The sequence below is a fragment of the Morone saxatilis genome, unplaced genomic scaffold (assembly GCF_004916995.1).
Source record: "Morone saxatilis isolate NCDOM2014 unplaced genomic scaffold, NCSU_SB_2.0 Contig12, whole genome shotgun sequence".
Taxonomy (NCBI): Eukaryota; Metazoa; Chordata; class Actinopteri; family Moronidae; genus Morone; species Morone saxatilis.
Window position 1 is genome coordinate 15,971,784 of NW_023339674.1, and position 218 is coordinate 15,972,001.

The 218-nt window shown below is 43.1% G+C and overlaps 1 protein-coding gene across 2 annotated transcripts in view; it reads left to right on the top strand.

Moving 5' to 3' along the window:
* LOC118321735 (guanine nucleotide-binding protein G(q) subunit alpha) overlaps positions 1-218 on the top strand; it is a 28,537-nt gene that overhangs the window by 3,403 nt on the left and 24,916 nt on the right. The window lies entirely within an intron of this gene.

Below are 218 nucleotides of genomic sequence, written 5' to 3' on the forward strand. Positions count from 1 at the left end.
AATAATGGTCAGATAGGAGAGGTTGTTAGTCCACTTTGTGTATGTGTGGTGTAAGTATACCTGTACTGGATCTGCCATCCAAACCATTTTGTTTCAGACGTTTACGTGTGCAGTCCTAAGCTTCTGTGCATGGTAGATGAAAAATTGAGTTTCACAGTGTGGTATGAAGGCAAGACAGGTAGGTGTTCGTAGTTCTGCTGTGTTTGTCTGTCGGCTCT